The 21,197-nt window shown below is 38.4% G+C and overlaps 1 protein-coding gene across 1 annotated transcript in view; it reads right to left on the minus strand.

Moving 5' to 3' along the window:
• The window catches only part of NXPH1 (neurexophilin 1), a 301,946-nt gene that overhangs the window by 225,680 nt on the left and 55,069 nt on the right, over positions 1 to 21,197 (minus strand). The gene's annotated exons all lie outside the window — the stretch shown is intronic.

Below are 21,197 nucleotides of genomic sequence, written 5' to 3' on the forward strand. Positions count from 1 at the left end.
ACAATTTTAGGAAAAATTAAATAAACATGGAAAACAAACAGAAGAATGGTCTCGTGGGAAGAGCAACAAGAAAACTTTGTATTAAAGTTCAAGGATTTTACATCATGTCTATAAATACAAGAACCGTCAAGTGGGACTTGCACATGAAGCCACAAGATAATGTTGAACATGCATCACAGGTGAGGAAATAAACATGAAGGCTGCACAGGGGAGTAATTTAGAGTGGGTACCAGAGCCAAAATATAAGGATTCAAATCCTAGCTCATCACTTAATGCCCATGTGACCTTCCTTTGGCAAGTGCCTTAGTTTTCTCATCTGTAAAATGGGGATAATAGTAGGACCTATTTCACAGAACTGTTGAAAGGTATTCCAGTTATCGATATATTCCTTCAAAGTTCCAAATTCAACCTTTGCTGCCTACTCTGCACAAATTGAGATGGGCCCTTTAAATATTTCTCCTTTGCCAACTGGCATGATGCTGAGCATCATCATAAGAGGACACTGGGGAGACACCGGAAGAGAAAGGGCTTTCCCTACCAGCTTCCCCTCTTCTCATTCAACAGCCTCATGCAGCTTGCAGTCTTTCCAGTATGAGGCTCTTGTAGGGAATTAGTTTTCCAGTACCCTGTTTCTGTAGTGTGCAGTGGCCAATATCAGCCAGCACCTAGCACCCAGCAGCCTCCCTGCTGCCCTAAACTAACACTTCCTTGAGCATTACTGCAGCAAGTTCTGAAGTACCACACACCCTGGTGATGTGAATAGCTTCTTCCAGCACCCTAGGGAACAGATTCCTAGCAGGTTCCACCAGTGAAGTGCCTTGGAATCTCCTCTGCCATCCTGCATGCCATGACCACACCTTCTCCATTGAGGTCTGGACCTTAATCCCAGAGTGGGGAGAACCCACTTTCAGGTTTATTTCTTCCTTGAGGGCTCTATCTCAACCTGGGCAGTGGGGGGGCCGGGGGGCCCCCGGGGGGAGGCAGGTAGTGGCTGCTCCTGTATGTGTTAATCCCATAATTTTTAGAGTTTTGTTTACTTCTTACTAGCCAATGCCTCATAAATCCAATCTCTTACCATGGCTTTTAATGCTTTATATTTTACTTACACTGCTCAAATCACTGTGTAGTTTCTGTCTCCTTCTTGGACCCTGACTGATGTAGGAGGATTAATAAAATCCTATTTGTTAAGCATAAAACAATCGCTTGTACAATAAGAATTTTTAATGTGTTTATTATAACAATATTTTAATATGAAGGCCAGAAAAGAAAGGAGTAAGTATAGTTTTAGATCTCACTATATTATATAAATGTCTGCTATGACCCAGTATCCTTGGGGAAAGAACTATCTGTTTTCCTTCTATTTCATTTACAGTTTTTGCCATTAAATACACTTGTGTAATAAAACATATTGCCTGTCATAATAGACAAAGACCAGGAATTTACATTAAATAAGTGATATTAAAAACAAATATACAGTTAAAGCATATATATTTTAGTGTTTTAATTGATGTGTATGATAGCACTGGCTAGATGATAAACTCAAGTTAACTAACATGCCCCTACTTCATAAAAAGGCATTTGTACTTAAATGGTTTCCCATACAAGATTTAAAATGTATAATACATCATGCTTTTCAATATACTTTCTTGGGACATTTTTTTAACTTTTACATCCATATGATTCTGAAAGTACTTAGGGAAGATACGATCGCTCTAATTTCTGACATAGGGAGACTGAGGCTGGAAGAGGTTAAATGCTCTCCCTATGACCCTTACAATGCTAATTAGTGATGAATGTAAGAACAGATTCCAGATCTCCCAGTTCTCAGCCAAATGCTTTTTCCCCTTTACTGTATTAACTCCTCGACAACTGTGATCAAGATTGATTCAACCTCAAATGACATCTTAAATTAACTTTTTCTCTAAAATGTGAAATATTCTAAGACAAATTTAGATTTATGCAGGCCAAATTGATAAGTATACAACTTGGGCCTTACCCTCCAATACCCATGTCCACACCAATGTGTCCACAGCCCTTGGAAAGACCTTGAATATGTCTGTTATCACTCCCTTATCCGTGTGATGGGGGCAATGATAGATCTCAGCTTGCTGCTCTGACTTTGACCCCAGACCCTTCACACAACCCTCCTACATCTCACTTTTTTTCATCTCTAAGAGGTTAGTGACCTGTCACATCAAGTATGAGCTTTCTTCCTCCTCTAAACCACTATAATCCTAAAAATACTAAGTCATTCCCAATCTTACTTTCCTCACCTACAAAATGTAGAATTGGACTGGATGTTACATTAAATCCTTAGCAGTGCTCATGTGCTTTGATTCTAATATTTGAAACATGACTCCAGAGTTTTATGACCATTTTAATGTGTCATTTGGGAAAGTGGTTCATCAGAAGCACCATGGAATTTTTAAAGAATAATGCCATCCACTATATATTCTGACTCCAAAGGCTTGAATGGGTCCAAGAATCTGTATTTTAAAATGTACCAGGGATTGCATGGCTAGGTGTGAGAATCACTGCTTCCAGGCACTCAGACTCATTGTTTTATAGTCCTATCTTGTATAGCGCAGCTCCTCAAAGCTTCCAAGAACTGATTATTTGCCATTTCATTACTCGATAACAAATTACAGTTTCTCATTTTTGCATTGTGCACATCAAAAGCCCAACTTCAGTTCAGTGGTGAAAACTGATAGCCACATTATATTATGAAATTTAGAAATTACAGATCCTTAGTGCTTGAAAGAACCAGATGACAGAAATCATATCTATGACAGCTGACAGATTTTCCAAAGCTCTCAAAGCAAAAACCAAAAACATGCTGAAGAGCCCAACTCAAAAACAAGTATATGAAAGGATTTAATAAGACACCTATCATGATAACAGAAGCTTAGAGTTATAGAGACTTCCTCTATAGTATTTCTCTTTGAACATTATGTTTTATGGGAGACTTCTTAGATCTAAGAGTATAAAGATCTGTATTCAAATTCTGACTTTAACTGTATGCTTGAGGACTGATACCTACTTACTTAACCTTTGGTCATATACATGTCTGAAAAATAAAGATGTCCAACTGGAAATGGTCTGCATTAAAATTAAATGATTCTGTGAAAGGTGAGGTTAAGAAATTTGATTTTGCTATAAGGATTATGGATAATGTATCAGCTAGTTCCAAAAGTTATAGGCAGTGGTATGACCACTGAGTTAAGAAAAAAGTTTCCTTTCAAAAACTGTATCCTAGCAGCAGGTAAAATAAGCAGTCTAGACAATATTGTGCCCTTCACAAAAGAGGAAGCCTGTGTTTGGAAATAATAGCAAGTGCTTATATAGCAGGCACTGTGATAAATGTTCAAAACAGCAATTTACTTAATCCTCACAACAGCCAAATAAAACAGGTACCATCTCTGAAGCAGAGAGATCAACACCTGCCCAAGGTCCCACTGCTAGGAAATGCCTGACTGGGATTCAAACTCGCAATTTGATCCTAAAGTCTGTGCTCTTATTGTCATATCCTGCCTCTTCCCAGTTCAACAAACTTTTAAAAATTCCCACTTAGGAATTATTTCCACAAATCAATGGGTCATCAGTTTTCCAGAGAAACCGTAAGCAATTCAAATACCTGATCCAATGTTCTTACCATCAGTGGTTGTGTAACACATGGGAATTTGATGCTGTTGGAGGGAAACATTTAAAATGCAAAAGTGACCACGGCTTACGTGCATTCTACTCCAAAACTAACCTTTTTGCTATCTTTTTAAGTCTGTGTACACCCAGACTCCAAAAAGTCTTGCCTTGTTTTGCTCTGTTGGGTTCCAAAATCTTGACCCTCATGGCCAGGAAGTTTCTGCCAGTGCAAATCTACACATAAAATATTGCCTAGAATATTGCCTAGATGCAATATTTTAACTCACAAATACATGAAAATGACAAAAAAGATTTATCCAGGATGTTAGAACCCACACTCTATTATAAAAACATTATTCATTTTATTTTACAGTTCATAGACTGCATACAAAACAAGGTGTAAAGAATATGGAGAGAGCTCCCTGCCTGTAATTCTTCCTCACAAGAGAACTAGAGATCACCTGTAACTAATGTGGCTGCAGAAGGAGTCACTTTGCTCATCCAGTCTTCCCCTCCCCCACTAAAGTCTATGGTGACGTGGGAAGCCATGGCTAGTCAGCTGCACAGGCCCACATGCAGAAGTGTGCAACTATGGCATTGACAGGAAAGACCCCTAAAATAGACCTTTGAGGGATGGATGGGCCTTGCTCAAACCCAGTTTTTGCTCTTCTGACCTAGTTTCCCACTGGACACAGGTACTGATTGCAGAACTTGGGAGCATTTATCTCTGTGTAGAACATGAGAGGCACTAGGAAAGTTCTATACCCACTAGCTCATTGTACCCTTATCTTTACACCGCTTGTTTTAGTAGTTCAATAGTTAACCAAACTGCAAGCAATTTAAAGCTGAATCCAAGTCTCATTCTTGCTAATCTTTAAACCCAGACAGGCCCTTGTGGGCTGGCATAGCTCAGCTGGGATCTCTGCTGTTTGCATCAGGCCCCTTATTACCAAGTCTTTGTCTTTGCCTGGGCACTTGATTAAAGTACAGTCTTGGAGCACTGGATGTTTTCTGTGAACCTGGGGAGGGCTGTATAAGACTGCCTCAGCTGGAGGTCTCCCGAGCATTCTGTCTGAGCTGTCTCAGCTGGAAGGAGCATTCTTATGCTCAACTTGTTCTCTTTTGTAGTGGTAATGGGAGGGGTTTTTAAGCCCTTTTCTTAAGAATGGTCTCTTCCTCGGGGCGCCTGGGTGGCGCAGTCGGTTAGGCGTCCGACTTCAGCCAGGTCACCATCTCGCGGTCCGGTCCGTGAGTTCGAGCCCCGCGTCAGGCTCTGGGCTGATGGCTCAGAGCCTGGAGCCTGTTTCCGATTCTGTGTCTCCCTCTCTCTCTCTGACCCTCCCCCATTCATGCTCTGTCTCTCTCTGTCCCAAAAATAAATAAACGTTGAAAAAAAAAAGAAAAAAAAAAAAGAATGGTCTCTTCCTGCTTGATGTAGAACTGAAAAAGGATCCTCCACTGGCACAGCTCAAAGATACTTCCTGTCAAACACCATTAATCACCCAGTCACCTGTAGTGGGGGTTCCCACTAGCATTACTGCTTCATCTCAACCTGTTGCCTAAATCCAAGTTGCTGGAGTACCAACTGCCAAACATTATACTCTCATGTTAAACAAAATATATACCACCTAACCAGAACTAAAATTTCCAAATTCTCAATAAAGCCACTTATGCCCATACATTGTCTACCCAACTCAAACCTAGACTCTATTTGTTCATACCAAATTGACTGACATCACATTTTTCCTTTCCCTAAGTCTAAAATCTCAACCCTTTATCTAACTAAGCTCTGAGAACAACTTGGAGCTATATCACATTTGGCATCTCCCCTAGGACTTTACATATAACAGCTCCTCAAAATAGTGTGATCCCTGACCGCTGGCAAAACTGAAGTTCATAACACACGGTTTTCAGTATTTTTAAATGCAAAATCCCATGGTGCTCTAATTCCCCAATAGAACTGAAAAAGAGGAAAATGAGACACAATTTTCAATATGGAAACAACTTTCCACAAATGGGAATTTCAAAAACAGTCAATCTCATCCTTAAATTCCTTTTGGTTTGCAAATGTTATTAACCTCACCCAAGGCTGTGTCCATATGATGGATAGAAACATTTTTGAAAGTGAGGGAAAGGAAACAGGGGGATTGATAGACCAGATGTCATTAAGTTACTCTAAATATCCAATTTCAGCCTTAACAAAATCCATCAACTGTATTTTTTCTCACTAAAATTAAAGCATTCAGCCATGATTTGACCAATTTTCCCTTCTGATTTGGGTCTTCTGCTTGATACCTTATTAGTTAGTGGTAGGATCTGGTTGACAGGTGTGATAATGAAAGTTAAATGTTCAGCAAACCCCAGGGATACCACTTTCAAACTGAAGTTGATGTCCATGTAAATAAGTTACTTGTAATAATAACAACTTGCATATGTACAGTGCTTCATGGTTTAAAAAGCTTTTCCAAGTATATTAGCTTATTTGATACAATATATTCTTACAAAATAATCAGAGAAGGAATGATTATCTCATACAGAAGAGAAAACATCAGTTGTAATACTAGTGCCATAAAGAAACAGGTTAAATCTTTTCTTATATACATACCTTCTTTATATTTATTACCAGAGGTGATGATCATTAAAGAGATTTATCTGAGTGTGATATGTGCCACTGTCAGACATTGTTGTAGGACAAGTGTTTTCAAGGTTTAGCATGCATAATAATCACCAAAAGGGCTTGAGATTGCCAAAGTTTATGAGTCAGTAGGTCAAGGGCAGGAGGAGGAGAAGTTGCATATCTAACACGTTCTCAGACAACGTTAATTGAAAGGGTCTGTGGACCACTCTTTGAGAACCATTTGTTAGACACTCAAGACACAATTCTCTTCTTTCCTCCACTGGCCCCAGATGAAAACTTGAGTAGGTCCCAAGGCATTCCTGCTCACAGTTGTGTTCTACTAAACTACAAATACTCTAAATTATAAACATAATTATAAACATAATCTCAATTCAGAAAGTGGAATGTCTACTTTATGCTATTAATCAAAATTCTGACTTAATTGCATGTCAAGACTCCTCCCTTCTTTCTCTTCAGGCTTTCTTAGGCTGATAGACATCAGAGTAGCAAAGAGGGACCTGATTGGCTTCTGATTTCTCTCCTTCCTCTTCCCCACATAGACCAGCTCCTCTGTGGTTGGTGGAGAGGATCTTGTAGAGGTAGAAAAAAGAAAGATAACACGTAAAGAAAGACCTTACATGAACTGGTTCTGTTGTAATGACCTTCACACACTCTCACTCAGGCAGTTTGAAATTGACTCTCCCATGAGTGCTTTAGTGGGTTAATTGAAAATGTCAACATTGCAAGTCATGTGCTATATCTCTATTCTAACTAGCTGCCACCTACTCCTCCCTCAGCCCCTAGAAATCTAATGTTCACCCTTTAAGTTCCTGCCACGGGGTCTCTGTCCCTTCGGAAGGCACTATTGGATAGAACCATGACCTATGACATTAGTTCTCTCTCCTTTGTTTGGTTCACAGAAACACTACCACATATCTTGCCCCAACAAATTCCAGGAATATACACCAATGGTATGGTGGCCACTTCTATGCTGCTGCCACAAGCCTCTTTACCATTCTCATGTATGTGTATGCCTTCATCCTCTAGGTCTTTTCCCAACTGCAAGGAACACATTTCAGGATCTCCAAGGGGACTCATGGAAATCTCCCTCATAAAGCTTGAGACAAAGGATGTAATACACATGCCCATTCCTTAGAGTAAGGGCGGGGGTACAGATTCACGATGCATTGTCCCTCTCTTCAATTACATCTCTTCACAAATCTTGCCTTCTCTTCCTTCCCCTTAGCCCTTTATATTTTCAGCATGTGAAAAAGTTACAAAAGTGTGGAATTGGCTCTTGATCATTTCTTCTATGAATTGACCTATGTGAAACCAGTTTTGAAATTTCTCATCCATTAAATCATAGGTGTACTGGTTAAGTTTACATTTCAACTTGGCTAGACTAAAATGTCCACTTATTTAATCAAAAAACTATCTCAAAAAAAAAACTATCTCAGTGTGGCTGTGAAAGCATTTTTTAGTTTCCTGAAAAGGAAGAGATACTGTCTCAAGACTGCCTCAGGACTCAAGACTGCAACATTAACTTTTGCAGGAGTTTCCAGCCTCTTAGCCTATCCTACAAACTCCAGACTTGCAAGCCCCCACAATCGTGTGAGCTAATTCCTTAAAATAAATATCTGTAAATCAATCTCTAGATAGATAGATAGTATACAGAGATAGCTAGCTAGCTGTGGGATTTGAACAAGACTTTCTCACTCTAACGATCATGTTCTCACCACCATAGAGTATCACCACATGCCTATAAAGGCTGAATCCCTACAGCAGTTGTAACTCATAAGTAGATTCACCCATGAAATCATATATCTAGAACAAGAACAGTTAACTCAGTAATTTTAGGTAGAGATAATTTTATCAACTTGATTGAACCAGTTTGTTGTCACTTGACAAAAATATACCATTCAGATGACTGACTACATTTTGCTTATATTGTCAAGGTATTTGGTGAGGAAATATATTTGTAATAATAGTAAAAAAAATTTTAAGAATTAATTTTCTGAAATCCTTATTCTGAGTGATCTTCATTCTATGCACATTATTGTTAAACATCTATAGAAAAGGTATTATTAGCTTCATTTAACAAATAAGAAAGGGAGGCTTACAGATGTCAAATAAGGTTGCACAATGAATAAGTTTAAATCCTAGCTACATCAGCAGTAAAACTAAAAAATACTACTTACCTCACAGTTTGACATGAAGAATAATATATGAATAATATATGTAAAAATGCTTATCACAATTTTAACACATTCTATGTATTCAATAAATATTAGGCCCTTCTCCTTTGCAGAAATAAATATCTACCTACAGAAATTATACTTACCTGCCTAAAAATTTTATTTTGCTATTAAAATTCAAGAAGGAATTAGAAAACAAAGTGTGCAACATGTACCTCTTGTGAGCCTGCTAAGCACCTGATTCTCAGCTGTGGCCTCTGATATTGGACACAGTAATAAAAAATCTAGGATATAGAAGTATGGCCCTTCCCAATAGAAAAATAGTTTTAAAAATCAACTAACTGCTCCCTATGTTTTCCTTCACTTTACTTTTGTACTCTTACTCTTATATAAGCAAACAAAATTAGGACAAAATGTCCCATTCTATGGATCTCATCCAGAACTACCCCCATGTTGTCCCTGATGCTTCAAACTTGTAGAAAATTCTCTCATCTTAAAAGAGAGAGAGGGGCGCCTGGGTGGCTCAGTTGGTTGAACATCTGACTTCAGCTCAGGTCATGATCCCATGGTCCATGAGTTAGAGCCCCGTGTCGGGCTCTGTGCTGACAGCTCAGAGCCTGGAGCCTGTTTCAGATTCTGTGTGTCCTTCTGTCTCTGACCCTCCCCCGTTCATGCTCTGTCTCTCTCTGTCTCAAAAATAAATAAATGTTAAAAAATTTTTTTTAAAAAAGAGAGAGAAAACAAGAGCTCACTTGCATACACACACACACACACACACACACACACACACACACACACACAGCTCTCATCTAACTAGAAGTGGCTTCTTCCAGAAGTTTTTTCCTAAGCCAAAAAGTAGGCCTTGACCTCCCTAGAAAGTTTCCTTGACCATATTATATTTCTGATTGCATATATATGAGCATTTTATTATGTTGCTGACATCAGTGAGCAGAAAATAGGCAATTAATTTTCCTCTAATCCCAAAAGTGGACACTTACCCCAGGTCAAGGTGGGAAAATATATTGTGGTCATATAACAATGAAGTTTATACTACTCTCCAGGTTTCTGCTCAAGGTAAATTAGCCTGAACTGTTCCTTCATTCTATCAGGACAAAATGTTCTTTCTTCACATGGTACAGACAAATATTTCAGAATATAAGTTCCTGGAACAGCAAGCAGTAAGCAAAGTCAAAGCACTAAGCAGTCTGATCATTCATCATTTACTAACCATCTATTTTTTACACCAGCAAAGTACCGGGTTTGAACCCTACCTTTCATTGAGCAGTGCTGAAATAGCCAGAGTTATAGGGTTAAAATTGCAAGTAATTTGAAACATACTTTCTTCCTTGGCTGGTACAGAAGGCTCAAAAGGATATATCCCTCCAAGTAAGTTAACTGTTGCCCCCTATTAGTTAAAGACATAAAAAATCCCACAATATAACCCTAGTCATGACTAAAGCCTTCTAGTTCAAAGAGTCACAACCCCTTAATCACAAATTTGCCCTGCCTCACAAAGACAGTTAAGACAATGGTGGGTCACATGTTGACCCAAGATAAGATTCTGAGAGGTCATGGATAAAATAGGAAAGTTTATTTTTTGAAAACTAACTTCCCGAGCTCATTAGCTCTGATAGATTATATTTTAGAAGAGTATAAAGAAAAGGCCTTTCCTTCTTTTTTCTTTCTGTCTCTTTCACTTAGAACACTCTGGATACAAGGGAAATAATCAATAAATAGAGCTTCCAGCCAAACTTAAGGGGATGAACTGGTAAATGCTAAGCCTTGGAGCATTAAGAAGTCTCATTGTGCAGTTTCAGAACAATTTCCATGTCATTAGCTCTAACTGTTCCCTCCACCAATGGGACCGACTGTCAGAAACAACATCAGCATTGTTTTACTTTCCACTCTCAGGCATGATAACAATGACAACAATATAACAATAATGATGATGATACCACATTCCATATGCGTGACATATTCAAGAATATGGAGTTTATTTATATACCAGTTGATTAAACTCCATGAAGGCAGGAATCATGAGTGTCTTATTCACTGTCATGTTTCCCAAAGCCTGTCAAAATGCCTGATTGGTAAATATTTGTTGAATAGACAAATTAAATATCTCATTGGATTCTCAGAAAGCAATGTCCCCCAAGTAAATTATTAGTTCCATTTTACATAGGATAAAACTGAGATTCAGGAAGTAAGCAGTGTGCCCAAGGTGTACACATAGTGGCTGAGTCAGAAGACAAACTAATTTAGTATTCCAATTCCAAATTTAGAACTCATTCCCCTACAAGTGCTGCCAAACTTGATGAGAGCTACATCGTGGATAAAGCAAGTAATAAGATTAGCATAGTCAAAGTGTAGGAGCAACTATGCCTTTGAAAAGAATGGCAAAAGAAAAAAATTTTAAAACTCTAAGGTCAGATCACAATAAAAGTGTAGTGAGGAGTCAAGTTCAAGAGATTGGTCATTATTAATCAAATTATAGATCAGCCCCAATAGCCACATATTTTCTTGCACTTGCACTCAAGAGACCCTTTTGTAAAACATTCACAGAAAAAGATCAATACCTCTCTGGAGGTAAGTGGCATAAATTATGTCTCAACATATACACCACAGGAGTTTTACTGTGTGTTGTATACAGTAATTGCATTTTATAGATGGCTGTGGAAAGCTTCAGTCCTCATTGATTTTGATCATAAACTAAAAGGTGACAAAAAGAAAAGAACAGCACTTTATATGAAGAAGTCAGTCAGCTGAAGCTGCAAAAGAAAATGAAAATTTGGCATGCTGAATGTGATCAATTCATGTTTCTTGGAAAATGAATGTAGATATTTGAGTGCTTCCATTATGAGCTGGTGGCAAGGCTTTAACGGTACTATGAGAATCTCTGTTCATCTAATAGTCAGTGGTGGTACCTATCAGCAGGATTTAAGACGACAGGAAGCCAGCCTAAACTAGAGCTCTTTCTAGCTTGTTACATTATTGATGCCATTAGAATGGCTTATGAACCACATTAACTGAATATTTGTGTTTTTATTATTGCATTTAATGTGTCTTTGGGATTTACAATCAAAATTAAATGGAGATTGTGATGTAATCTGGGGCCATCAATATGTCACTAATACTTCTAACTTCCAGAAGCATATTTTTCAAGCATTGCTCTCTTGATTTCCTTCATTTCTTCATGCCCTTCACAGCAAGCAATTCTGAAGGGATGTTAATGCAGCATAACAACTCTTTACCCTGTTTCAAGGCCAATTTTGCAATATGGGCAAAATGATTGGAAATGGAGTCCTGAAAATACCGAAGCCATCTGTCAGGGACTCAGTTAAGAAGATCCACACTGTTTCACAGCCAAGGATGGGGATAAATTATGCCTGGCTGGAAATGTCCAAAGCAAGTAGATTCCCATTCAAACTTACTAAGATGAATTACAAAAAAATTTTTATTATTCATTGCCCTGGTAAAAATCACACTTTTAGATGACTACAAATCATAGCTACCCTGATGAGGAAGAAGGCAAATGGTGTATATTAGCCAAATTTTTTTTTAAGTAAGTAATATCTAAAGTAGGTGTCACTAAAAGAAACCACAATCTTCTGTCAAAATATCTGTGGACCTATTTACATTCATAGACACAATCCTGTGAAATGTTCCTGTGCATTTTGTAAAAATAACCCTGTTAATATTTAATCACAAACTCCAGAAGTACTTGGCTAATATTTATTCATGAAATGTATTTGGTAAAATATTAAAGAACAGGAGGGTGGGGCTGTTGTGATTAAATTATATGGCTTGGGATGTCAAGCTTTAGAATAAGTTAAACACTGTGCCTCCTTCCTCCCTTAAATATTTATTGCCATTATAAAACTATTGACATCTTACAGAGAAAACAGGAATTCTCGCATTTTTTAACACAGATTTTTATACTAGTAAATAGTGCTACTCAAAATTTTCCCACGAATGTTGGAACTGATCTGCTTCACAGGAAGCAAAGACCTCCCTGGTTGTTAAGTGTTGTACCACACAAATGAATCATCACTTCCACATTCCCTCACTCACACAAGGCTGAGTGAGAAGGAAATACAGTGCTCTTTCTATGAAGTACTAAGTAGACAGTTTGGTTGCAAAGTTGCAACTGGTGAGTTAAATGTGTTGGGAAAACAGCCCGTGCCATATGTGAGGACAATTTCTGTACTAATCCAAGTACTGCTGATGGATTCTTTTAGTTTCCCTCCATTTATTTTTTTTTTTCATTTAGACTTAATCTGAAGTACTGCCAAAGCGAGTTGGTTAATTTTTCTCTAGGTATCATTCATAAAAGCCCTTTTTATTAACAGAAAAGTAGTTAGCTATACTGTTTGAAGAATTATAAAATTTTAATGTCCAAATCAGAAGCTTATGTAGAGAAAGATGTTCCAAAGAGTAAGATTAGGCCATTAGGCAACCCAGAAGGAACCTCCCTCTCAAGGCAGGGTTGTGCGTTTCTGGCTTTACCAATGATGATGTAATAGGACTTGAGGGTGGGAGGAACCAAGATGCAGATTCAGAGGATCAATGTGGAATTTGGCTTAATTAAGGGCCAAATCACCCTGAACTAGATGTCAAGTCAAAATAGGATTCAGCAAAGTTATTGAGATGCAAAGAAATCCTCCCCACCCAACCACTGATATATGATTTATAAACTGATAGATCATATTATGGTAGTACATAAATATTTAGTATGTAATACTATATTTATAAGATAGCATAGTATGGTACAGTGGAAAGGAAGGAAAAGAAGAAGTACCTACTATAAGCTAATGCTTTCTATGCAGTATCTTCATACATCCTATAAATTAGACATTGTTATTAAGATTAAGCAGATTAAGAACAAGGAGTGTACCAGATAAAATGATGGGTAAAAAAATTTCCCTAAACAGGTTTATAGTCCAGTGGCAGGGCCTGATAAGTACCTGGTCCCACCATGCTACAACTGATGAACTTTATAAGCCTTGTAATAGCTCTCTGTATTTTTTTTTAACATATATTACTTCAAGTGACCCTCAGTATGCTACAGGTGAGGAAATTAAGGCTTGAAAATTTCAAATGAGTAAGTGTTGGAAGAAGAACTCAGAACTAAACCTTCTAATATTAAACTAGGAGCTCTCTCCACTGGCCCACACTATCTCAAGATCTCACGTCTCACCCCAGATGGGGAAATTATCCTACCTAAGTGAATTCCAAAATGTTATTCTCTAAGACTTCCTATTTTAGGTAAAATTACTTATTTCAAGACAAGGTGGTAAGTAAAGTTAAATGAAAAGACTTACATTTTAGGGGCACCTGGGTAGTTCAATCACTTAAGCATCTGACTCGCGGTTTCTTCTCTGGTCACGATCTCATGGTTCATGGGTTCAAGTGTCGGGCTCTGTGCTGACAATGTGAAGCCTGCTTGGGATTCTCTCTCTCCCTCTCTAGGCTCCTCCAATGCTTGTGCTCTATCTCTCTCTATCTCAGCATATATAAACATTTTTAAAAATTTTGTAAAGACTTACATTTCAGGAAACTCAAATCTTCCACAGTGATTTAAGAAATACAGTATTAATTCATAAGTATTACTCTACTTATGGAGGTGGTTATAAAATGAAAGAACAAAAGAGAAACTAACCAGTGACGTGTCTACCATCCTATTAGCCAGTGAGATGATCATTTGGAAAAGAAAACTAGTATCGATGGGACACACACTACATGCTAGGCACTTAATGTATTCATTCAACAAATATTTATTGAGAAAATATTATATGTCAGGTACTCTGCAAGGCTCTCAGTATACAATAGCAAACAAAATAAACACAGTCCTGTTCTTATATGCATAATAATCAGACAGGGAAAACAGACATTAAATAAATAATCATCTAAATAAACAAATATGAATTATAAATCATAAGGGCTATGAAAGAGAAATAATAAAGGGCAGGTAATTTAGATAATGAGGAGGTCAGGAAAAGCTTAACTAAAAAAAATTATATATATTTTTTTTCAACGTTTATTTATTTTTGGGACAGAGAGAGACAGAGCATGAACGGGGGAGGGGCAGAGAGAGAGGGAGACACAGAATCGGAAACAGGCTCCAGGCTCTGAGCCATCAGCCCAGAGCCTGACACGGGGCTCGAACTCACAGACCGGGAGATCGTGACCTGGCTGAAGTCGGACGCTTAACCGACTGCGCCACCCAGGCGCCCCCAAAAATTATATTTTTATATATAAAAAAGCTTAACTAAAGAAATTATATTTAAGCTGAAGTAGGAATTAATCAGATCAAGAAAAATGGGAAGGCCTGTCCAGGTACAGATAATTGTATACCAAAACTCCTGAGATAACAAAGAGCCTGACATGTATAGGAACTGCAAGATTATGGAACCAAACATTGAGAACAAAAGGGGAAGAGCACAGGATGAGTCTGGAGAGGAAGTCAGGGGCTAGATCCAGTTTAGCATGCCTGTATCATCTAAATCAATCACGTGAAAGAGGTACGTCTCTATTGTGTCTGTCTTACAGATGAGGAAACAAAGATTTAGAAAAATTAACAAATTCTCTGAGTTCACACAACTAGTCAGTAGGAGAGTAGTCTTATTATAAGAATGTATCCTTTAAGAAAATGTCCCTTCCCTTCCAGATGATTTCTTCCAAGTGAGAGACTCCACTAGCAGAACAAGCCAGATGTTCTCCACTCCTGCAGGAGCCACTTCATCCAATAGGTGAGTTTGGAAGGTGAAAGGGGGTGCTCAGAGCCTAGGTTCTGCTTCCTCTCTTTCTCTTCCTTAAAGAAGCACACATCTGCTCTGGTCTTCCTTGTGTTACATTAGGAGTCACACAATGCCATTCTGCTGCTTGTGGCTTAGGGCAATTCTCCCCAGTTCTACCTTTAGAATGAGGAAATCTGGGGCACCTGTGTGGCTCAGTTGGTTAAGCATCTGACTTCGGCTCAGGTCATGAACTAGTGGTTCGTGAGTTTGAGCCCCACCTCAGGCTCTCTCCTGTGCTGACAGCTCAGAGCCTGGAGCCTGCTTCAGATTCTGTGTCCCCCTCTGTCTATGCCCCACCCTTGCTTATGTGCTCTGTCTCTCTCTCTGTCTTTCAAAAATGAATAAACATTAAAAAAAAATTTAGAATGAGGAAATCCATTTGCAAGCAGATAAAAGCCACACTTTCCAAAGTCAGTCAGAAAAAGACAGATATCCTATGTTCTCACTCAGATGTGGAATTTGAGAAACTTAACAGAAGACCATAGAGGAAGGGAAGGAAAAACAAGTTACAAAAAGAGAGAGGGAGGCAAACCATAAGAGACTCTTAAATACAGAGAACAAACTGAGGGTTGATGGGGATGGGGGAATGGGGTGGGGGTGGGGAAAATGGGAGGTGAGCATTGAGGAGGGCACTTGTTGGGATGAGCACTGGGTGTTGTATGTAAGTGATGAATCATAAGAATCTACTCCCAAAGCCAAGACTACATTGCATACACTGTATGTTAGCTAATGTGATAATAAATTATTTAAAAAATTAACAAAAACGTACCCTTTAAAATACAAGTACAAAAAGAAAACTGATTAATATGCCATATATCTTTCCAATTTTAAGAAGCCATTAAAATTGTATACATATATTTTGAAAAAAAAAAGAAATAGAGATATTTTGGACTCATATTTTCTGACACCTTTCAATTGGTTCAAATTCAGGTAGGGAAAGTAGTGATGTTTATGGGGACATCTTAAATACCATAATATAAGTGTATTTTTAAAATCTAAGAAGTAACTCTTTTTCTAAGCATTTTATCCTAGCAAGTCAGCTTGGAAATGGAAAACCAAGTAGGTTGAAACTGATCTTTACAACCAGCGCCAATGCCAGATAAACACCAATAATGTTTAACCTATCAAATGGTTCTGGCAGCTACTGTTCTTGTTTTTATGACATTGATTTGAGCTTATCAACCCTGGACTCCTCTCATTATCACAGAGGGTCCTAATCAATACCTGAATCCAAAATGTTCTCTTCAGAAAAATGATTTGTAGTTAATTCCCTCTTGTACACTATCTCTGGTGAATCCCATGAAATGTATTAGCCTGAAGTTGAAAAAGAGGTTTCCCTTTTTTAACATATTTAAAACACAGAAAAAAAGTTTACCAAATGGAAAGTTAAGTCTTTTAAGCCCTCCCCCTCTACCCTACTCCAAACAAAACACTACACCTCTACTCCTATCCCACTTCTATCACCACCTAGGTCCTGAAAGGGAATTGAATCTCATGGTACCTGGAGAAGAATAGGGTAGTTCTTTGTGTCATCCTTCAGTGGAGCAAAGGCATGGACGTAATGAGAAATCCAAAGTTTCATCTAAAGAAACTTCTGAGATCTCTATGAACAGGATGCTTTCTGGAGGATGAGCTGACAAGCTACAATCTAGTTTGACTTCAGTTTGAGGATTGGTCATGTCTTCTTCCCTTCAGTCAGAAGCTTAGATTTTGCAAATTGCTTAGGTGATGGTCTCTAGATCTCTGTATAGTATGAAATGACAGAGGTTAAAGGTTATTGTTGGAATTTGATTACATCTGGAATATAATTTTAAGGTTAAAAAAGTCTATTACAGAATGAACAATATTTTTGCTGGATGAAAAAAGACCAATTTTTTTATTGAGGGAAAAGAGAAAAATTACACAAACTTACATATGCCCATTTTACTTCACTGCTCTCCAAAGTGATAGTTTATTGAAGATTTTCTTTTTTTTTTTTTTTACATTTATTTATTTTTGAGAGACAGAGAGAGACAGAGCACAAGTGGAGAAGGGGCAGAGAGAGAATGAGACAGAATCCGAAGCAGGCTCCAGCCTCTGAGCAGTCAGCACAGAACCCAACACGGGGCTCGAGCTCACAAGCCGTGAGATCATGACCTGAGCTGAAGTCAGACACTCAACTGACTGAGCCATGCAGGCACCCCGAAGATTTTCTCATTTTTAGTGAAGCTTAGTTCAATGAAGTTCAGGGTAAATAACCCTAAAGCAACGTATGAGCTGGTTATGTTGTGTATTGTTTAAAAAGGGGAGGGCTAATTTCATTTCGATTATTGCTTTGTTAAATTTTTTTTAAAAAGATATTTTTAAAATCTCTAACTTACATTTTTCTCACTTTGTTAAAAAGAAGGTTCAAATGCTTTGCAGAATTCACACACAAATCCAAAACCTATTTCTTGACAGCTGCCATCACTAAGCCCTGAGACACAGGCATTGCCATCATCCAATTTGATGGTATAAGCAAAGACAAGCTACAGCCAATAAAGCAGACCAAATATTTCAGGTACATAAATCAAACTATTTTGTTTTACCAACCCTTAAAAACCTAATAAAATCCTGGTATGTAAGGTCCAAGATATAAAGTACCAATTTGTAATTTGCTGAGCACAGTTTGAAAACAACTGTGATTATGTGAGATCCGTGAGGCAGAGCTGTGTGTTAGTGACCTTTGTTAACCCCAGCACAAAGGTACCCAGGCAACATCATGCCTAGCACATACAGGACACGAAACAAATTTCTATGGTCCTTAAGAGAGCATATGGAGGATTCAAGGTTTAATGAAACAGATGGCTCCATAGACAACACAGCTCCATAGACTGTGAGAGACATTTCTGATGTCCTCTATAGTCTACTTGTTAAAAAGAGACAGTGAGAGAGAGAGAGAGAGAGTCACTTACTCTAAGTATTGGCTATGCTTGCTTGCATAGACAAGGGTATAAACTTTGATTATTTCTAATGTATGATTAAAAAAATTAATCCAGGTATTGAGAGATAAGTCTTCTTTGCTCAGTTAGAATCATGGAATCTTAAAGACTGAATGGATCTTAAAAATATATATATCTGGGCTAATGGTTTTCAAACTGTGTTCCAGGGGACCCCAGGGTTCCACAACTCTGGGACACTTGCAGAAATGGTCAAATAGGCAGGCCTCTAGACATCCCACTCCCTTAAAATTTAGCACAGCTCCTCTTATATATCCCAATTATATAACAGGGTTTCATACGATTTTATTAGTAAATGTGGTTTCAGGTACTAAAAGCAATGCCTGACACCCACTCATCTAATTCAACACTCTAATTTTGCAGATATGGATGTAGATTTCAAACACCCAAGATGTCATAAACAAAAACCCAAACGTGCTAAATCCCAATCTACTGCTTCTTTCATATTCTTTCACAGCAATATTCATACTGGGAATTATAGGTATTTACTTAAAGTACCTAGCATCTAATACTTCCTATAAGTCTAGGAAATAGAGAAGCAGATATTTTCAATATATTACATTGCTAACAGCTTATTTTTGTTTCACAGTAGGCAGTTTGCAAAGGCATCCACATACATTTGTTTATTCTTGCATATTTATAACAAGCCTGCAAAGTATTTAAATTGGATAGTCCATTTATTGTGATGAGGAAAACTAACTTCCAAAGAGATCAAATGTAGTTGTAGTTAACTGGTAAGTAGAAGAGCTGAGACAAGAACATAATTCTTCTAACCATTCTATCCAAGACTCCATTCATTTCAGTACTGGGGCAAGGCCAGCTTACCAGTCTCTTGGGCAACTCCACTTTCACTCAAGCACCTCTTACTAAGAACAGGAAAAAGGATGCAACACATAGGCTAACTCATTGATTGGACATATTAACAAGTATTCTGAGGTTGAGTACTGATTTAGCAAAAAGGAGTCCATGATTATGATCAATATCAGCCTTTGGCACAGGAAGGGAGAAATGGAGCCATGCACGTCAAATCATCACCATCGTTTATTTAAAATGCCGAAAGAGGGGCGCCTGGGTGGCGCAGTCGATTAAGCGTCCGACTTCAGCCAGGTCACGATCTCGCGGTCCGTGAGTTCGAGTCCCGCGTCAGGCTCTGGGCTGATGGCTCAGAGCCTGGAGCCTGTTTCCGATTCTGTGTCTCCCTCTCTCTCTGCCCCTCCCCCATTCATGCTCTGTCTCTCTCTGTCCCAAAAATAAATAAACGTTGAAAAAAAATTAAAAATAAAATAAAATAAAATAAAATGCCGAAAGATCAGAAGAGAGAAAGAGACTAGAACGCTAAATCTTAAGTCGCAAGCTAGCTTTCCCTTTAAGTCACATTACCTGCCAAGTTAGGCTTGGAAAGCCCAGAAGGAGACATATAGACCCCAAAGCCATATGAAAAAAATAAGTGCTTCTAGATATTTTCCTTGCCTAAACAGTTCCCAGCTAAAAACAGAAGTAAGTGGGCCTGACTAGAGGAGGTATGATTGTGTGGGAAATGGACTTTAAAAAAGGGAAATGAAACCACCCTCATTTGACTGAGGCACAATCAGATGGCTGTGTTTGGGCACTGCTGACAGGGGCCAGATTCCACACACTCATTTGGGAAAGCCAGCGAAGCTCATGGAAACACTCTCCCCTGTAATTTAGCCCCAGCTGTTCAAGCTGAGGCTGCTCTTTAAAGTGAAGCAAACTGGCGAAAAAGCTGAAGTTCAGCAGTTTCACTCTGTTGGGCCAAAGCTTCTGCAGAGTCCCAGCCCACGGATTCTGCTACGTTGGCCAGATGCTCAGGGCCTCCCAAGCCAGTCTTACAGGGAGTTACGCAAAAAGTCAACAGAACTCCATGTGCATTAGGTCCAAGCCAAAATGAAGCTGCCCAAAGAGGGTACTGGGTCCTGCTCAGCCTGTTCTGAGGCACAGAGTCTGGTCTATGCAAAAACTTCACAGGGCTCCTGAAATGGAAATTATCAGGATTCATTTCAAAAACTAGTTATTAGACCAAGATAAAGCATTTTTATGGTGGTAGAGGGTATTTTACTTTCAACCTTACAAAATACATTGCTTCCTCTCAATGAGAACTTCCTCCAGATAAAAGGTCTCTAAGTTACAAACAAATCCAAAAGCAATGAAAATGAACTATTTTACCTCTGACCTCTGTTTTTCATTTGACAGTATTTATTTCATTCCCCAATACTCCCAAACCCTCAAATTAAAAAAAAAAAAAAAATCTTTCCCAATTACAATCAAATGTCTTTATGGGTTTTTTTTTTCCTGTCCCAAGATGCTTCTATACCCATTCGATCACCTTTGCTTTGCACCTTTGCAAATGCCTCTGATATATGCTCCAGGAGCTAATGCAAAAATCTTTGCCTTGAGCCCTCTCCAGTCAGTCTGGCATTATCTATGAAGCAGTTTATTCAACATGAGTTCTGAAAAAAAGAGAAAAAATTGTTGACTGGTGTAATCATTGCAGGGTATTTCTTTTATGTTTTTAGATGTTGACTGAGAAGGCAGACCCTGAATGGAGTTTCAGAAATCTTCATCACTGTCCATGAAAGAGGCTGCTGTGGCTCCTTCAACAGTGAAGACAGTATATGTGTGACCCTCATCCCTAAGCACCAATGTACAAATGAAACCTCACTACTTGAGCCTCTCATGTCCAGTTTCTATCAGTAATTGAAGTGTCTGGAAGATAAAAAGGATCTCACCATGAAATGAAAAAAATAATTCCTTTAGAAACATCCATTTTGACAATGACTAAATGCGTGGACCATGATTGCAAACACTTAGTGAATCACTAAGGAAAACAAGGTTTAATTTTTACAACTGCTTTTGGGGGAGGGAGAGTTTGCCTTCCACAATGTACAAGTCTTGGTGACTCATTTTTCTTCTTACAATTCCCAGGTGGCCACATTCACACAATGGATGGATA

The sequence above is a fragment of the Herpailurus yagouaroundi genome, unplaced genomic scaffold (assembly GCF_014898765.1).
Source record: "Herpailurus yagouaroundi ecotype Mexico unplaced genomic scaffold, PumYag 100, whole genome shotgun sequence".
Classification (NCBI taxonomy): Eukaryota; Metazoa; Chordata; class Mammalia; order Carnivora; family Felidae; genus Herpailurus; species Herpailurus yagouaroundi.